General features: G+C 46.8%; 1 protein-coding gene across 12 annotated transcripts in view; it reads left to right on the forward strand.

The window, feature by feature from the left end:
* Nucleotides 1-19,479, forward strand: part of LOC101953695 (zinc finger and SCAN domain-containing protein 2-like) — a 222,750-nt gene that overhangs the window by 157,335 nt on the left and 45,936 nt on the right. For 3 of the 12 annotated variants that reach the window (XR_010592071.1, XM_065564834.1, XM_065564838.1), the window contains exons 1-2: nt 12,293-12,455; nt 14,971-15,141. The exons of 2 other annotated variants lie outside the window; for them this stretch is intronic. The gene's annotated coding sequence lies outside the window, so the exon portion shown is untranslated. Of the gene's footprint in view, nt 1-4,410; nt 4,499-5,315; nt 5,510-12,272; nt 12,456-14,970; nt 15,142-19,479 lie in introns of those variants that run through there. 7 more of the 12 variants (XM_065564857.1, XM_065564844.1, XM_065564854.1 and 4 more) reach the window with 7 other exon arrangements.

Raw genomic sequence — 19,479 nt, forward strand, 5'->3', positions numbered from 1 at the left:
CAGTGTCTGTATATTACTGAGGTTCAATGGCTGCAAAATTCACCTTTGACCTCTCTGAGTCATTGCTAGCTAGCTTTCAACCCCCTCAGCTTCTCTCTCTCTCCACATCCTCAGTGTAGATAAGCCCTAAGATTTAAGGGTGAATGAGCAAAGCAATAAGACCAACAGGTTACACATCAAACACCAGGCATAACAGGATTCAGATAGTCTGAGTTTAACTTTAACAAGTAAAATCCATGGCTAAAGCATTCTCCCAGGGTCACCAGGGGTCCCCCTTTTCATGAATGCAAAACGTGCTCTCTTGTTTCCTTCCTGAAGGATTGCAGGGTGCGGTTCTTGTCCCTCAGTTATAGTCCAGCAAACCACTGAAGTGCCCTCCCCTGCCCCCCGCCTCCATTGTTTGTTCTCCAGTGTGCTCTTTCTGTTGGTTCTATGTGCCAGTGGCTCTCAACCTTTCCCAACCACTTTACCCCTTTCAGGAGGCTGATTAGTCTCACCTACCCCCAAGTTTCACCTCACTTAAAAACTACTTGCTTACAAAATCAGACATAAAAATACAAAAGTGTCACAGCCACACTATTACTTAAAAATTGCTTCCTTTCTCATTTTTACCATATAATTTTATAAAATAAATCAATAGGAATTTAAATACACCTCTACCCAGGTATAACGCAAGCCGATATAACATGAATTCAGATATAACGCGGTAAAGCAGCACTCCGGGGGGACGGGGCTGCGCACTCCGGTGGATCAAAGCAAGTTCAATATAACTATGGATATTAGGAAAAACTTTTTCACTAGGAGGGTGGTGAAGCACTGGAATGGGTTACCTAGGGAGGTGGTGGAATCTCCATCCTTAGAGGTTTTTAAGGACAGGCTTGACAAAGCCCTGGCTGGGATGATTTAGTTGGGATTAGGTCCTGCTTTGAGCAGGGGGTTGGACCAGATGACCTCCTGAGGTCCCTTCTAACCCTGATATTCTATGATTGATTCTATGAACACTGTTTCACCTATAATGTGGTAAGGTTTTTTGACTCCCGAGGACAGTATTATATCGAGGTAGAGGTGTATTATACTTTCATTTCAGCGTATAGTATATAGAGTAGTATAAGCAAGTCATTGTCTGGATGAAATTTTAGTTTGTCCTGACTTTGCTAGTGATTTTTATGTAGCCTGTTTTCAAACTAGGCAAATATCTTGATGAGTTGATGTACCCCCTGGCAGACCTGGCGGGTGAGGTGGGGTGAGGGAGGCGTACCCCTGGTTGAGAACCACTGCTATATGCAAACAGGACTTCAATTGTGTTCGCTTACAATGCTTCATCTACATGCGAACTGTGGGAGAGAGATGACTAGATATCCCTTGGTCTAGCAAAACCTGTTTGTCAACCCTGCCTGGATTCAGACTTTAAAACAATTTCTGGTATATAAACGTAGTTCCTTAAAGATCATCTGCCCCCACGTCTTGCAATGATCCTGAGGACCAGTGTGACATGAGCCTTTATTAGAGACTGCCCATGACCCGTGGTGGATAAATATTATGAAAGCAATGCATGAGGAGTAGTGAGTTTGTCAGGCCCTCATAGAACAATGCACCCTTTTCCGGTCAACACTGGAGGGCTCTTAGTGTCACACCCATGAGCGGCAGGTGAACAGGGCTGGCCAGAGTGGGGGAAAGTGGGGCAATTTGCCCCAGGCCCCAGGCCCCGCAGGGGCCACCACGAGAATATAGTATTCTATAGTATTGCAACTTTTTTTTATGGAAGGAGTCCCTGAAATTGCTTTGCCCCAGGCCCTCTGAACCCTCTGGGCAGTCCTGCAGGTGAAACCCCCTTTCGGGGATGCTAGCCCCCTGGCCCCACCCCTTCTACCCAAGGTCCTGCCCCTTCCAGCCCCCTCACCTGCTGGAGCCCCAAGGCCCCCCCACTCCCACCGTGGCCAGAGGAGCACTGGACCAAGCACCCGCTCAACCCCCAGGCTGGCCTGAGCACCATCCCAAGCCACCCCGAAGGAGGAACACAGCAAGCGGTGGGAACCTCTGGGTGGGGGGAGGTGGAGAGAGGGACTCACCAGGCGGTGCGTGGGCAGTGGAGGCCTTGGGGAAGGGGAGAAGCAGGGAGGAGAAGAGGCGAAACACAGGCGGGACCACCACAGCCCAGGTGTCCGGTGGCAGCTGCGCCAGGGGAGGTTTAGCCTGAATCTTCCCCCCCCCCCCCCCCACAGTTACATGCAGTGTTGCCAATTTAGTCGTTCGTTGGAAATTTGAAATGAAGTTGAAACATTAATACACACTTTAAAAGCATATACAGTATATGAGAAAATACTTGTACCTGAGAAAGCACAATGGGTTTGAAAACTCTGAACAAAGACTGGCTTCCTCACACAGCTGTTGTTTATGACAATGTCGGCGCCTTGGTTTCGGCTATATTGGCCTACCTAATCATTTCAAATTATGATTTGTAAGCAAGGTCTGAATGAGCTCTCCCCTGACAGCTAGTGAGGAGCCTGGGGTCGGGGAAGGCTTCAGGACCAGACTGTATTTACATGAACTCACCTGCTCTGCCCGGGTATCCAGCAGACAGAGCTGTGCTGCCCAAGTGATCAATTTTGGCTGGTGTTCGGTTACAAATCATTTTAGTATTAAATGTGGGGGTCAGGAAATGTTTTTATCCTTATTGTGTGAGTAAAGGGCAGGAGAACCGTACTTAGCCTGACTGAACGGGGGAGTCTCCCTCGGTGCTTAATTTGTGCTAGGGCTTGCCAGGTCTCAGCTCCGGCACCTCTAGTCTGGGCAGTTCATAGCCCTGGGACCTCTGGGCTTGTCACATCAGTTATGAAAGTAACAGACTTGCTTGAGCTCCGGCACCTCTTTCATTACAAATTAAGCGCTGGTCATCCTCAGCTGAACTGCACTCGCTAAGCAGGAGGTTTGGATGCCAGATCCTAGTGCAGAGAGAGAGAGGGGGGGGGGGGCACAGGTGTTTTGCTAACAGGTACAGGCACTATTTGTCCTGCCCCTCTCTCCTGTTTAGAGACAGAGCTGATTAGGCTCCATAGAGAGTCTTTTGTTCTGTTAAGTGACCACCAGAGCTGAAATCACTGATAACCAGGTCTAAGTGCTTAGATTTGCTGTGGGACAGTGTTTCTGTGGAAGAGACGGCCCAGCCTGCACTAGCAGTGAGGTTCCCCCACTGAGAGCTGAAATCACTGAGAGCTGAGTGGAACCTTGAAAGACCAACTAACAGAGGTCACAGTGGCAAGTGGCAGCAGAAGGTGACGGTCCAGGGCCATTGGGGATGGAGCGGTGGAGTGAACAGTGGCACGACAAACAACAATGACCAGAGCATTTGTTTGTTGGACTATGTTTTAGGACATGGAGGCTCAGAGGGCTCTGGCTATTGCTGAGGGAGAGGAGGAGGCTGGTGTGTGTCTCTCTCTGCTCCTGATGTCAGAGCCCTTGAATTGAGCTGCCTGGGTCAGATACTGCTGCCTCCTCTACCTGAGAGCCCTGAGTGTGAAACTGCTGCTCCCCAGCTGGGGCTGTCCCAGGAACAGACCTTCATTAACCCCCCTCACCCCTTGCCTCTGTGCCCAGCCCAGGTGAGCACTTTTGATGGACCTGGAACTAGCCCCTGGGCATCCCTGGGCTCTGCCAACACCAGTTCCTGAGCTGGAGCCTGCAGGTGATGGGAGAGACCTGGGGAAAAGGGCTGGGGCCGGGCAGGATAGTGACTCTGCACAAAGGGCCCCTTTCAGCGACCTGCTGGTGAGTTTGTACCGGAGTTGGAGGGGCTCTCCATGTGCCTGCAGGTCCCAGAGCTGCTGCCCCCAGTGACACAGTTAGGCTCACACTGGAGAGCGAATGCCCATGGGAACGGGACAGTCCCCAGTTTTCCCAGGCAGAGGGGAGAGGGACAGAGACAGAAAGGGGAAATGGTGAGACCGAAAGGGGCAGCAGGAGCAAGAACTGGGGAGGGAGGTTCCCAGCCCTGCCCGGATCCATTCCCTGCATCCCCCTGGGCCGACTCACTCTCCTGGGATTTGGAACAAGGGGAGGAGCTGACAGAGGAAAAGCCAGATCCTGCATCTGCCTAGTCCCCGCGCTGCTGGGGGGATGCACTGCCCACAGGGCCAATGTCGGGGGAAATCCCCCATAGTGGCTCCTTTGATTCTGCTCTTTTCTAGCATTTGTCTTAGAGACTCTGTCCCTGCGGGGGTTTAAAAGTGTCTCAGGGGTTCAGTGCTGGTGGGAGGGGCCGGGTCTGTATTGTAATAAAGTGACTGAGGGTTTTCCCAGCATGGCAGAGAGCAGAGCGTCTGTCTGCAGGGAGAGAGCCTGGGGGGAATCGGGGTGTGAAATGGACTCAAGCCCCTTCTGAAACCTCCCCCATCGTCCCTCTCACCCTGACAGGCTGAGGAATCACGTCCATGTTTCACTCCAGATCGTCCCGTCTTCCAGGGGACAGGGAAGGGAAAGGGCTGTGATGGAGCCAGCTCAGGTAGGGGATTTTCAGGGAGCTGCAGGGGGGTTGCTGTAGAGGAGATGGGGAAGGAAACATACAAGGGGAGGTGGGGAGGAGACAGGGTGTGATAAACCTGCTGGGACATGATCAACCTGGGGCTGATTTTCTGAACAGGCCCATTGGCCAGAGGGGGGCATTCCCCCATTTCTGAAACAAGGAACACTCCTCCTTCCCTCCCCCCCCGGGCAGGGATGGGAAAACTGAACCCACTTGCCAGAGGCTGCTGTGAAATACGAAGGGAAGCTGTCGGGAGGATTCCTGTCCCTGTCCCTGGCTCTGGCTCAGAGCTCTGCTTCCCGCATCAGCCTGTGGCTGACAGGTGTGTGGGAAATGAGAAGACCCTGCCCTGCTCCGTGTGCTGGACTGACAAGGAGCTCTCACCTTCTCCCCACCCCCTGAAGCCTCCTGGCTGCTCTGAGCAGGTGTGTGTGTGTGGGGGGGTGGGATTCTGCTTCTCTGGGCCTCCTCCGCCATGAATAGTGGGATTGTGGCTCGGGCAGCAGACTCTGAGTGAGAGAACTGATGTTTCAGATGCCGGTGACCTTCGAGGAGGTAGCTGTGTATTTCACCCAGGGGCAGGGGTCTCTGCTGGACCCTGGTCAGAGAGCCCTCTACAGGGAGGTCATGCAGGAGACCTATGAGACTTTGACCTCTCTGGTTTCAGAGTAGACTTTGACCTCTCTGGGTAAAGGATTCCTGGGCCCTCAGCTATTAGAAGCTGTGGGGTCTGCGTGTCTGACTCTGGTCAGGTTCTTCCCTGATCAGTTGGATTGGTGGAGAGCGTCGCGTAGTTCACAGCTCCACAGTGAGAAATGCTTAGACTGTGGGAAAATCTTCAGTAGGAAGCTATGTCTTATTATACACCGGAGACATCATCTGCCCACACGTCTTGCAATGATCCTGAGGACCAGTGTGACGTGAGCCTTTATTAGCAACCTCCCATGACCCATGGTGGATAAATACTATGAAAGCAATGCATGAGGAGTGGTGAGTTTGTCAGGCCTGATCCGCGTTGCCCTCATAAAACAATGCACCCTTTTCTGGTCAACACTGAAGGGCTCTTAGTGTCATACCCATGGGTGGTGGGTGAAACCCCCCTTCAGGGAGGCTAGTCCCCTGACCCCACCCCTTCTGCCTGAGACCCCACTCCCCTCACCTGCAGGAGCCCCAAGCCCTGCCACGCCCACTGTGGCCGGAGGAGCGCTGACCTGAGCAGCAGGCCGACCCACAGACCGCTGAGCCGCCTGCCTCCGGCCCCCTGAGGAGAGACACAGGGAGCAATGGGAACCACCCGGGTGGGGAGATGAAGTGGAGAAGCGGAGAGGAGTGACTCACCAGGCAGCGTGCGGGCAGTGGCGGCCTCAGGAAAGGAGTGAAGCAGGGAGGGGAAGAGGCACAGAAAGTCGGGACCACCACAGCCAAGGTGTCCATTGGCAGGCACGCTAGGGGAGGCTTAGTCTCCTCTGGCCTAGTATACCTGCTGCCCATGCTCAGACCAGAGCTGCCAGTTCTTAAGATGGTTAAAGAAACAGTTTGACAGCATTCTGTCTGGCAAGAAATCACTTATCAGTAGTTGTGGTTGTGAAACTCTCATTTCTTTATGGCTTTGTCTTTATGGTCCCCACTTCTCTATTCCTTATCTGGATGGTCTCTGTCTGGTTCTTTGATTGTTTCTGTCTGTTGCATAATTAATTTTGCTAGGTGTAAATCAATTAAGATGGTGGGGTATGATTGGTTAGAGAATTTAGTTACAATATGTTAGGATTGGTTAGTAAAATTTTAATAAAATGATTGGCTAAGGTACAGCTAAGCAGGACTCAAGTTTCACTGTATAAACTTTCAGAGTAGCAGCCGTGTTAGTCTGTATCCGCAAAAAGAAGAACAGGAGGACTTGTGGCACCTTAGAGACTAACAAATTTATTAGAGCATAAGCTTTCGTGGACTACAGCCCACTTCCGAAGAAGTGGGCTGTAGTCCACGAAAGCTTATGCTCTAATAAATTTGTTAGTCTCTAAGGTGCCACAAGTCCTCCTGTTCTTCTTTTTACTGTATAAACTGGGATCCAAAAGGAAGTTCTTTGGGAACCAACTTCAGGACACAGCTCAAGATCAGAGCTCCCAGATCTCAACACCCTGCCAAAGCTGGAGTCCCCCAGATGACCTGACTCAGACTAGCCAGCAGGAAAAGTTTGTCTGCGCTATTGGGAGTGATGAGCATTGTCTGCTTAGCTTGTGTATTCTGACTGTTTTGGTCATTGCTAATAAATAGAGGATAAGGATATAACTGGGCGTTAAAAGGGATCTTTAATGGCCCACAACTGGGCAGAATGTTTACCGGTACAGTGAACAAGTCAGATTCAGGATACTCTGTGCACAACAGTTTATTTGAGAAAACCTTATACTGCTTGTGTAATTCTATCTAATGCACATCTCCCTAGTGAGCCTCAATTCCCCAAGCCTAAACCCTCAGTACTTATGCCCCACACAGTATTCTGATTGGCTAGCAAAGCGGGTATAGCTACCAACCTAGACAAGGATTTCTCTCTTTTCTTGTCTTCTCTTCTCAGGCACCTGGTCTATCAAGGATTCCCCTGAGGCAGAGACTTGGCTACCCTGGGACCCTCTGTCTTACAGCATCACAGACCCCTTCAGATGTTAATTAGGGAACCCTTCATTTTCTTCTTCTTCTCTTCCTCTCCTTCTCCTCCTCTTTAGCTAATTTACTTTGCTTAACATTTATACGTTTTGCTCTCAAAGGAGTCACATGTCCTAGAAACATGTCCTGTGGGCATTTTATTACTAATTTTCTCCTAATTAATATTTTGGAAGGGACTGCAGAAGGGGTACCCACCAGACATCACCCCACGTTTACGCTTTCAGCAGTCATTCACTCAAGCTCTCAGCGTGATGCCTTCCAAAGGGGTCATTTGGCCCCGGGTCAGCTTGTGCCAAGCTCACTGATCTTGTGTTTATACAATTTCTTTACCTGGTGAGCTGGCATATTGACTGACAAAGGTCAGTAATAGAACAGACACGCAGAATAGAGAATTTCCACATTAACCGTTTTATAGAATCATAGAAGATTAGGGTTGGAAGAGACCTCAGTCCAATCCCCTGCTCAAAGCAGGACCAACACCAACTAAATCATCCCAGCCGGGCCTTAACAACCTCTAAGGATGGAGATTCCACCACCTCCCTAGGTAACCCTCCTAGTGAAACCTAGACCTCCTGCACTGCAACTTGAGACCAGTGTTTCTTGTTCTGTCATCTACCACCACTGAGAACAGCCAAGCTCCATCCTCTTGGGAACCCCCCTTCAGATAATTGAAGGCTGATATGAAATCCCCCCTCACTCTTCTCTTCTGCAGACTAAATAACCCCAGTTCCCCCAGCCTCTCCTTGTAAGTCATGTGCCTCAAACCCCTAATCATTTTTGTTGCCCTCCGCTGGACTCTCTTCAATTTGTCCACATCCCTTCTGTAGTGGGGGGACCAAAACTGGATGTGGCCTCACCAGTTCCGAATAGAGGGGAATAATCACTTCCCTCAATCTACTGGCAATGCTCCTACTAATGCAGCCCAATATGCCATTGGCCTTCTTGGCAACAAGGGCACACTGCTGACTCATATCTAGATTCTCGTCCACTGAAATCCCCAGATCCTTTTCTGCAGAACTGCTGCTTAGCCAGTCGGTCCCCAGCTTGTAGCAGTGCATGGGATTCTTCCTTTCTAAGTGCAAGGCTCTGCACTTGTCCTTGTTGAACCTCATCAGATTTCTTTTGGCCCAATCCTCCAATTTGTCTAGGTCTCTCTGGACCCTATCCCTACCCTCCAACGTATCTACCTCTCCCCCCAGTTTAGTTTGATGCTAAGGAGACCCTACTCCCAGAATCCTCTAGCAAATTCAAACATGTCAAGCCATACCACATTCATTCATAACAACCGCAGTAATTCATAATAATTCAGGACCATTCCAACAGCCTCCCACTCAATATCCAATCATACCAATATGCCATTTATTAGATCATGTGTATCCTGTTTTCCTTCTTATCCCTTTTAAAATTTAAAGCATCCTTTTACGATCTTCAAAAGCATAATCTGGCAATTTAATCTTAATCTGCAACGCTTGTCTTTTTTTATATTGCTTACACATTTGGTGCCCAAGCCAGAAGCATAGTAGAAATGAAGCAGTTGTTTCACAAATCCACAATAACATCGCCCATCCAATGTCATTCCCTTCTGTCACTTGACATACAATATCATACCAGGCACACATTGGAGATCCTATTTTTCTACAGCTTTTTCAACAATTTTATATTTTACAGTTATTACAAGTCTGGGTGATTATTTGATTTGATTTAATGTTCCTTAATTTGTCTATATTTCCATATCCCAGTCTGTATCTTTCGATTCTCTTTCCTCCAAATATGGCGTTATCAATCTAGGGTGAGTTATAAAGGTTTCAGTCATGTGGGGGTGTCAGTGGTATTGCTTATACTCAATTCCTTGGGCCATCGGGCAGGTTTGGTTATTTATTGTTACATTTCCCTTTTTTTTTTTTTTTTTTTTATGCTGTTAGAGGGCTGTCCCTTCACCCTCCCACTTCCCTCATTCTTGTCACGCAGACAGAAGCAGCAAAAGATCAGAAGTCCGAAGCGCAGACAATGCAATGTTTATTGGGGTTAATTTCCAGCAAGCATGATTCCAATTTCCCTATCCACTTCCTGTTTGACGCCAGTTTATATAGTAATTTTCTCAGCTATACCTTAACCAATCATTTTACTGAAATCTATCTAACCAATCCTAACGTGCTGTAACATAATTATCTAACCAATTATATCCCACTACCCTAATTCACTTACACCTAGCAAAATTAATTATACAGCAGACAGAAACAATTAGAGAAGCAGACAGATTAACAATAGAAAAGTGGGGGTCATAAAGCTAAAACAATACAGAAATTAGGGTTCCACAACCACAGCCATGGATAAGTGATTTCTTGCCAGACAGAATGCTATCAAACTAAGTTTTCTATAGCCATCTTTGTCTGGTGGTGATAGGCACTATCAGGACAGGGTTGTATTCCTAACAGCCCAATAGCACCTTATTTCAATGTGGCTGGTTTGGAATGTGTGGATGTGACCATACGCGTCCCAGGTTACGGCTGCCCCTGCTGCTTAGCCTCGGACTATCCTAGTGAGAGAAGGCCCATACACAGGCAGACTTGTGATTTTGATTCTTTGTTTTATACCTCTATAACTAGCTAAGTGATAAAAATACACCTAAGTTCTTCAAGTACAGGCCTTTACAGACAGGCCTGAATATCCATATTCTCACAGATGCCAAGATATGTTTTGATTTATTTCATACAGACCCCACCGATCATTTTTCATAGGAAGGTTACCCCATTTTTATTTGACTACCACAATTTATTAGTTTGTTTTCATCCCTCTCTGGGTATTTACCACAATCCATTTCCCTCTGATACTATTTCATAGTACTCCGTTTTATTCCCCAGGCACTTGTATATATTACTGGATACAGTTCTTGTGCCTCTCTGTTTGCTATACCGAAAAGAACAAGGCTGCACTGGCATATGATACATATATGCACTTGTACCTTCCAGGTATCTTGGAATGATAGATTAACGTAAGATTAATAACTCAATGCCCAATTAGTCTCTCTGGCCAATTATCTCTCTGACTTTGTTTCAAGATATCTCTCCACTGTTCTCCCAAAATTTCCTGGACTTCTATATACACTTCTCCCCAAGAAAATCCTGAGTGAATATTTCTTGTCCCAAAACACTTTCCCTTAATAATTCACTTAATTCCATTACAGAATATCCCATTTCTTGATTCATGATTTTCCCTTGTTCCCCAGTATGTGCTGATTGTACCAATTGTTCCATAGTTTCTTTTACTCTCTCTCGCAAGGTGGAGAGACTCCATGTATTTCCTAATCACATCCCAGTATTAAATGTTTCCCTGATTGTGTCTCTTTTAACCATCCCTCTTCTTCCCACATCCCCAAACCAACATGTTTTATATTTTGCAATTCATGTAGAACAATTTGGATAATGACTGTCTATCATCCAATCCTTAAGGACTAAATTTACAAAAAATTTAAATCTATATCCGTTGTGTATATATCTATGGTTATGATCATAATTTGAAATTAACCATTCCATACATTCAGGGGAATGGTTAGTTACACTGTGATGTTCTTGTGTCAATTTGGTTACACTAAGCCATGTTTTTCTTTCTCTGTGTTGTAGATTACCCCCATATGAGGTATGGCATTTTAAAGCACATTTCTGTCCTTCAGGGCACTTTCGTCTGGACACTTCCCATCCCTTGAATTGGGTATTATGACGATGTCCTTTTACCATTACCCACTCATTTCCTGGCTCCCATTTAAATACAGATTCATTACCATGCCCCAGTGAACGTGTGTTTTGTGTACACCAATCACACTTTCACTGACACATCCCCACATTTTTGGTGGTGTTATACAATTTCACAGCTGATCTTATACCTCTGTCTGGAATTTTTGTTCCATTTTCAAACCAGGCCCCTTGAATGATACATTCTCGGGGTGCTGTTCCCAGATGGGGGTTGGTCTGTCTGAGGGGTTTCTCCATATGGTACATTTGGTTTCTGCAATTCTCAGTTCTGGTATCAATTACTTGGGACTCGTGGGTCCCCAATTCATGGACACAATTTCTTACATTTGAGGTCCATAAACATCTTTTATGACTTGGATTATATTCTCGCTGAACTACTAACATATGTTTTCTGAAGTCCCTTGCCACCCTTTTGTCAATATTTTAGAAATCGATTCTTGAACGAAGCACGTGTTTCTATGTTACATGAAATATCCATATCCTTTGAGTATCTTTCTTAGCTTTAAAGGGATTAACTGGCTTCATTACTATACAATGCCAGACATCCCTGTCTCCCACGTCCAATTCTTCCTCCTTATTATACCCTTTACCAGGCTTAGCAACTTGATATCCCTTATTGAGTTATGGAGAGTGTGACACCCCAGCACCCTCTTATTTACTTCTGTTATATAATTAGGATGTGTTTTGCACAAAGTATGCCTTGTGAGGTAGCATTCTAAAAATCTTGATCTGCTAGACATAAATATCTCATTGGAGTGTATGGGCTATCATCGTGTGTGAAGTTATAATGTTTGGCTGGTTGTGAGGTTAAAAACACCCACCCACAAGCACCCTTTAAGCCTGGTACAGCAGTAAAAAGGCCAAACAATGTTAATGGCTTATTGAGGAAATGCACAAACCACCAGGATTACCCCAGGAACTGTGGACAATAGAAACCTCTCAGAGATAGCAGCACACCATAGGAACTGCTTGACCCAAGTCACAGCCAAAGAGCTTTCCAGCAAGTGGGGAGAAGATATAAAAGGGAGGAAATGACATCATGAGGGTACCTCACTCTCCCTACAACAACACACCTGGAAACACCTGAGGAAAAAGACTAAACTGTGAGAAGTGATGGCCCCAGGCTACAAGAGTGGTAGCCATGTTAGTCTGTATCAGTAAAAACAATGAGGAGTCCTTGTGGCACCTTAGAGATTAACAAATTTATTTGGGCATAAGCTTTCGTGGGCTAAAACCCACTTCATCAGATGCATGGAGTGGAAAATACAGAGGCAGGTATAAATACACAGCACATGAAAAGATGGGAGTGGCCTTCCCAAGTGGGGGGGGGGGGTCAGTGCTAACGAGTCAATTCAATGAAGGTGGAAGTGGGCTTTTCTCAACAGTTGACAAGAAGGGGTGAATACCAAGGGAGGAAAATGCACAGACTAGAGAGATTTCTAGCCTGTGTATTAAAGCCTGGGAAACCCGAGCTACAAAGTCAAGGCAGCGTGTGCCTTAAGAACCTGCCAGCCTGTTTATCACACAGGGTGAGAATTTGCTAATATATATCTGACCTATTTAACATGTTTAAGTTGCAGTTTGGTTTATTTACCAGGTAATCTGCTTTGATCTGTTTGCTACTACCCAGAATCACTCAAAATCTATCCTTTGTATCCCACAAACTCATTTTTGTTTTGTCTAAAACTAATGTGTAAATTCATACCGGGGGGGGGGGAGCAAAAGCGGTTGAATGTCTTCTTCCACATTGAGGGAGGGGGTGAACTTCATGATAATTTTATTCCCCAGAGGGGGTTGTGCACTTGAGTAGCTGGGCAGGTCCTTAGCTGAGTCCCCCATGCAGAGCTCAGCATCTGTATGAAGCTTCAGCTGGGTGCGTCTCAACCTGCATGTGTGCTGGTACAGTGCAGTCCGAAGCCTGGGGAAGGCGTGGTGGTCTGCACAACATTACAGTGAAAAGGGAACCCAGACTAGTGAATTAGGAGGGCTCTGTGGTACCCCAGTTCCAGGCGGCATCCTGGGGGAAACCTGTGACAGAGAGTTTTCAGATTTCTGTACTGGAGAATCGGCCGTCTCGATAGAAATAACAAGGAGTCTGGTGGCACCTTAAAGACTAACAGATTTATTTGGGCATAAGCTTTCGTGAGTAAAAACCTCACTTCTTCGGATGCATAGATAGAAATGTCTTTATCTCCTTTTACGTTGTGTTTTTCCAGCCTTCCTTTTCCCTCTGATCCTAGTGAAATAAACACTGCTAAAGTAAGCATTACCGGGGAAACAGCTTCAACATGACTTTTGTACAGCACTTTTGCAGGGGTCGGTTCCAAGTTGTTGCCCACAGTAAGGTTTACTTTGGCTGGGACTTTGATCAAATCTGTACTGTTATCAACCCCAAGACTGGAATTTAGACTTTCCAAAAGCTCTTTCAAAACTTTTCCTCAGAGAATTAACCCTAGAGGCTACTTTCAGGTTTGGGGATTTTTCTTTCATATTTAACTACATCAGAAGCAAGAAGCCTGCTACACAACCAGTGATTAAGGTTTCTTTAACACCTTGGAACACTTAAGAAGGATAAGGTCATTGCAGAAAAACTAAATGAATTCTTTGCATCCATCTTTACAAGTGAAAAACCTATAGTGAAAACCAATTTACTAGAATTTTTGAGGGGGTTAACGAGCATTAGACAACCTGATCCAGTGAATACAGTGTACTTAGATTTTCAGAAAGCCTTTGAACCCTTACTAAAGGTTTTTAAGCAAGTAAGCTGTCATAGAATAAGAGAGAGGGTCCTTTTGTGGATGAATAATGGTTAAAAGATAGGAAACAAAGAATAGGAATAAACGGTCAGTTTTCAGAATGGAGACAGATAAATAATTGTGTCCCCAAGGGGTCTGTACTGGGCTAAGTACTGTTAAACATATTCATTAATAATCTGGGGGAAAGGAGGTAAACAATAAGGTGGCAAAATCTGCAGATAATACAAAACTACTTAAGATAGTTAAGTGCAAAACAGACTGCAAAGAGTTACAAAGGGATCTCACAAAACTGGGTGACTGGGCAAGAAAATAGCAGATGAAATTCAGTCTTGACAAATGCAAAGTAATGCACATTGGAAAACATAATTCCAACCATACATATAAAAGGATGGGATTTAAATTAGCTGTTACCACTCATGAAAGAGATCTTGGAGTTACTGTGGATAGTTCCCTGAGAACATTCATTCAATGTGCAGCATCTGTCAAAAGCTAACAGTGTTGGGAATCATTAAGAAAGAGAGAGATAATAAGACAGAAAATATTATATTACCTTTCTATAAATCTATGATATGCCCACATCTCGAATAAGATATACTGGAAATGGAAAAAGACACAGAAAAAGCAAAAATGATCAGGGGTCTGGAACAACTTTATATGAGAAGAGAGTAATAAGATTGGGACTTTTCAGCTAGGAAAAGAGACGACTAAGGGGGAATATGATAGAGATCTATGAAATCATGACTGATGTTGAGAAAGTAAATAAGAAAGTGTTATTTACTTCCTTTTATAACACAACCAGAGATTATCAAGTGAGATTACTAAGCAGCAGGTCCAAAAGAGACAAAAGGAAATATTTATTTATACAACACAGAGTTAACCTGTGGAACTTCTTGTTAAAGGATTTAGTAAAGGCCAAGACCAAAACAAGATGTTCCTTTTTTGTTTGTTTGTTTTTGTGGGTTTATTTATTTATTTTTGCAAAACAACCAAGTAAATTCATGGAGGACAGGTCCATTAATGGCTATTAGCCAAGATGGGCAGGGATGGTGTCCCTCGCCTCTATTTACCAGAAGCTGGGAATGAGCAACAAGGGTTAGAGCAGTTGATCATTGCCTGTTCTGTTTCTTTTCTTTGAAGCATCTGGCATTGACCACTGCCAGAAGACAGAATTCTGGGCTAGATGGTCTTTTGGTTTGACCCAGTATGACCATTTTTATGTTCTTATGCTTGTACCCCGAATAAGGGTGCTCATTGTATTAAAATTTGTTCAACTAATTTTCTGGCTTAGGACTTCATCTGAAGAATGTGGCACAGACAGGTTCAGTAATCACATAACCAACAAGCCCACAAGCACTAAAACGAAGCAAATTCCACAGCATACTTCTTGCTTCCGTAAATTCATAGATTAACATGAAAAAACAAAAACAAAACACACAAGGCCTCTGACCGGGCTTTAGAGGTTAGTACATACTATGCATTTATTTTGAAAATTGTTATATCTTGGAAAATATTTGATCAGAATGTTTTTACACATCTCTGGCCACATACTTAACTGGAAAGGGTTTCTTTTATCTAGGTTTTATTGTACCTTTGTTTACCAATTCTTTAAGCATCACTGTGTTTTTTATGTTCCATTGATATTCCAATTGTTCCTTCTGGTCTTCTTTTTATTTGTGGTGATCTTTTTTCTCTCCAAATCTTCTTGAGTGTTTGCACCAAATTTGCTACCCAGATCTTCTTTTGTACCTGCTCAGGCATTTGTTTCTTTGGTGTTAACAGGAACTCAGGAGTTCTTATAATTCAGCCTGTTATTAATTCAAATGGGTTAATAACATAACAAAGAAACAATTAACAATGTTCAATACAGAGAACCATTTAGCCCTGGCCACTGCTCCGGCCATTACAGTTGTAAGATTGGTTGCAATTGGACCCTAGGTACTGTCGATTTACAAATGTTTATAATTAATCAATTATGGGATGCCATCTGCCGTCCGGTTTCCATACAGGCCAGGTTGGGGAGTTGTAGGGGCTTTGACACTTTGTTACTACCCCTTGTGCTTTTAAATTCTGCAACTGTTTTCTTATGTGGGGAACAACTTTTACTGGTAGGAATACTGAGGAGTTAACTTTATACATTTCCCCACTGTCTTTACTGCTGCTTCCATGCCTTCACATTCAAATTTCCCACTTTCTTAATCCTTCTGAAATGAGCTGCTCATTCATGGTCTCTCTCTCTCTTTTCTACCACCAGCCTTCTACCAAATTAATTATCCACTTCTCCCGTTGTACAACCTCTACCTCCAATACAGCTTCCTCAGTCACGCCGTTACAAACCACTGTATCTCTTTAAAATTTAATTTGATCTACTACCCATAGCAGCTGTTTCAATAAGGTCCCTTTTACTTCTTTGCTGTGGAATCCAAGCAAAGAAATGATTTACCTTCTCCGCACATCCTCCTGCACTGACTTAATTAAAGTTGCCTTCGCTTCTGCATTAATTAATGCTAGCAACCATTATATGTTTCCTTCTGTCCCCGCTTCCACATCTACCAGTTATGTGGGGCTGTAATGTGGCCACTAACATTCAATCTTGGGGACAGGGGTTGCTAAGGGTGAGGTGTTTTTGCTGAGATGTGAGACTACCCTGACGGGAAGCTGCCACGTCCATCTGAGCCAATTCCTGGGATATCAAGCCCTGAGGGCTCACCAGCAGATCTCCTGTACCTGATCCCGTGATCTCACCAGCCCTAGCTCCTGGTTGCAGCATCGACTGTGATCTAGTCCTTGCCATCAAATCACTTAAAACAGCTAATAAAGTTTCCAGAAGTTGCCCATCCAAACGAGCCATATCTGCCCCCCTTTCCTGAAGTTGAGTCCATACCTGAGCTTGCAATGATCCCCCCACTAGACACTCCACATCTCCTACCGTACCGTCCTCAACCTTGTCCTATCTCATTATAACTACCATGCCCCATGTCAGCGTGGTTGCAGCCATTATAGCCTTCCCGAGAGCTGCAGGAAACCTCACTAACCACCTTCCAAGAAGAGCCACCTGCTCCACTTACTACCCTTTCTGCCTCCCGAGCTGCTGTAACCAATCCAGCCTGATCTAAATCCATCCAAGATCCTATGAACACCTTAATAGGTCTCCTTAAACCATCATAGATCAAATCCGTCACCTATTTCTCCTCGATTTCAGCCAGAAAGCATACCAACAACCATGTAGTACAACAAGCCAGAACAGATTCCCCTTCCCTCTGATGTATCAATAAAACAGCTCTTCTCAATTCAGAGGGGGTCAGAAAGTATCGGGCTATTTTCCAGCTAGCACCGCCTCCGTCATCTTTGTTTAACTCTGCCGCAATTTCTGCCAACAAGGCCGTTCCTTCCGTAGTGCCAGCACAGGTTATTTTCAGTTCTCTTAAATCTCCAAGATCTAGATGTTTTCTAACCATGTATTCCAACAGCCAGGACGAACGCTAGGGTTACCATATCTCATAAATAAAAAAAGAGGACCCTCCACGGGCCATGGCCCCGCCCATTTCCCCACCCCTAGCCCTGCCCCAACTCCGCCCCTTCCCCCACCCTAACTCCGCCCCCTCCTCCCTCCCACTCCCAGCCAGGGGGAAAGGGCTGCCCCAGTGCTACCAGCTTCACGGTTTGCCGGGCAGCCCCCAGACCCTGCGCCCCCAGCCAGCGCTTCCCCAGCGCAGCTGGAGCCCGGGAGGGGAAGCGCCCAGCCGGGGGCGCAGGGTCTGGAGGCTGCCCAGCAAACTGTGAAGCCGGTAGCGCTCGGGCTTTGGGCAGCCCCTATGCCTCCGGACCCTGCGCCCCCAGCCTGGCACTTCCCCTCCGGGGCTCCGGCGGCTCTGCGTAACTTACACTGTATAAGTTACACAGAGCCGAAGAGGAGCAGAGCCCCCGCAGCTGGAGAGGCTCTAAGAGCCGGGCTGCCCCAGCGCTACCGGCTTCGGGCAGCCCCCGTGCCTCCGGACCCTGCGCCGCCGGAGCCCGGGAGGGGAAGTGCCCGGCTGGGGGCGCAGGGTCCGGAGGCAAGGGGGCTGCCCGAAGCCGGTAGCTCTCGGGCAGCCCGGTTCTTAAACAGAGCCTCCAGCGGCTGGGGCTCTGTGTAACTGACACTGTGTCAGTTACACACAGCCCCTGGGGCTGGAGGCTTTTCTCCTCTTTGGCTCTGTGTAACTGACCCAGTGTCAGTTACACACAGCCCAGGGGGCTGGAGGCTTTTCTCCTCTTTGGCTCTGTGTAACTGACACTGGGTCAGTTACACAGAGCCCCGGGGGCTGGAGGCTCCAGCCACCCCCGCTCTGTTTAAGAGCCGGGCTGCCCAAGCGCTACCGGCTTCGGGCAGCCCCGTGCCTCCAGATCCTGAGCCCCCAGCCGGGCACTTCCCGTCCCGGGCTCCGGCGGCGCAGGGTCTCCAGGCACGGGGCTGCCCGAAGCCGGTAGCTCTGGGGCAGCCCGGCTCTTAAACAGAGCCTCCAGCTGCTGGGGCTCTGTGTAACTGACACTGTGTCAGTTACACACAGCCCCGGCGGCTGGAGGCTCCAGCCGCCCCCGCTCTATTTAGGAGCCGGGCTGCCCCAGCGCTACCAGCTTCGGGCAGCCCCGTGCCTCCAGACCCTGCGCCGCCGGAGCCCGGGAGGGGAAGTGCCCGGCTGGGGGCGCAGGGTCTGGAGGCACGGGGCTGCCCGAAGCCGGTAGCGTTCGGGCAGCCCGGCTCTTAAACAGAGCCGCCATTTTCCCGGACATATTCGGCTTTTTGGCAATTCCCCCCGGACGGGGGTTTGACTGCCGAAAAGCCGGACATGTCCGGGAAAAAGAGGACGTATGGTAACCCTAACAAACGCGTTCTCTTAGTTAAAGAGCCCAGTTGTTTAGCCAGTGCCTGTTTTTCAGTTTTGGTCAGAGGACAAATGACTTCCTCTTGTATTTGCAGTGGAGGTTGAGGCATTTGCACTACCACTACTGGCCGAGCTGCTCCCGGAGGCCCTGGAAGGGGCTCCTCTTCCTCCACCTGTACATTTATTCTCTCCTCTAAATCCTGACACATCTGGGTTAAAGGTGTTATCTGCTGGGCATTAGTTACCTTCTGTGCTACAGCAGTTTGCAAATCATGTTTCAGGTTTTCATGTTGCAATTTTCGTTTTTCCAATTCCTGGTCCAAATGTTCCTTTTCATATTCACAGGTCTTGAGCTTATTTACAGCCTGAGACATAGCACAGATGACTTGTGCTGCTGTTTGGGCTTTCTTGGGAGTGTAACCCTTTTGATACCCCAACAACAAGTTGTTCAAACCTTTCTTATGCAGTGTAGAGATTGCAGCAGTCAAACATGGATCAGACCCCAAGCTTTTAAACACCTGTCTTAACAAGCACTCATCAACCATAGCCGGAGGCTTCAGGGTGTCCCCCTTGTCCTCCGGAGTAAACCCGCCTTGCTCGCACTTGCAGAACATCATAGACTCAAAGATAGCACTAATACAACCCTGCATACCTGTGTATTTCCCTCTCTCCCAATAATCTGTAACCAATCGGGTCCCAAACTCTATCCAGTCCTCAGTTCCCTGGCCAGTATAATATCTTAAGACAATATTTTAGCTTATCCAGCCAGTTCAGAAACAGTTAACTTATTCACTGGCATGGTAACAAATGTTGAAATGGATTTTTAATGGCTCACAACTGGGCAGAATGTTTACCGGTACCAATCAACAAGTCAGATTGAGGATACTTCATGCACAACAGTTTATTTGAGAAAAGCTTATACTGCTTGTGTTATT

Source organism: Chrysemys picta, chromosome 12, assembly GCF_011386835.1.
Source record: "Chrysemys picta bellii isolate R12L10 chromosome 12, ASM1138683v2, whole genome shotgun sequence".
Taxonomy (NCBI): Eukaryota; Metazoa; Chordata; order Testudines; family Emydidae; genus Chrysemys; species Chrysemys picta.